The sequence below is a fragment of the Mastomys coucha genome, chromosome X (assembly GCF_008632895.1).
Source record: "Mastomys coucha isolate ucsf_1 chromosome X, UCSF_Mcou_1, whole genome shotgun sequence".
Classification (NCBI taxonomy): Eukaryota; Metazoa; Chordata; class Mammalia; order Rodentia; family Muridae; genus Mastomys; species Mastomys coucha.
The window spans coordinates 124,548,765-124,549,152 of NC_045030.1; positions in this window are offsets into that span (position 1 = coordinate 124,548,765).

Sequence of the window (388 nt, forward strand, 5' to 3'; positions counted from 1 at the left end):
ATGAGGTCCCATTTGTCAATTCTTGATCTTAGAGCAGAAGCTATTTGCGTTCTCTTCATGAAGTTTTCTCCTGTGCCTATTTGCTCGAGGTTCTTCCCCCACTTTCTCTTCTATTAGTTTCAATGTATCTGTTTTGATGTGGAGGCCCCTGATTCACTTGGACTTGAGCTTTGTACAAGGAGAAAGGAATGGATCGAGTTGAATTTTTCTACATGTTAACCCCCAATTGAGTGAGCACCATCTGTTGAAAATGCTGTCTTTTTTCCAGTGGATGGTATTAGTTTCCTTTGTCAAAGATTAAGTGACCATAGGTGCATGGTTTCATTTCTGGGTCTTCCATTCTGTTCCATTGATCTACCTGCCTGTCACTGTACCAATACCATGCAGT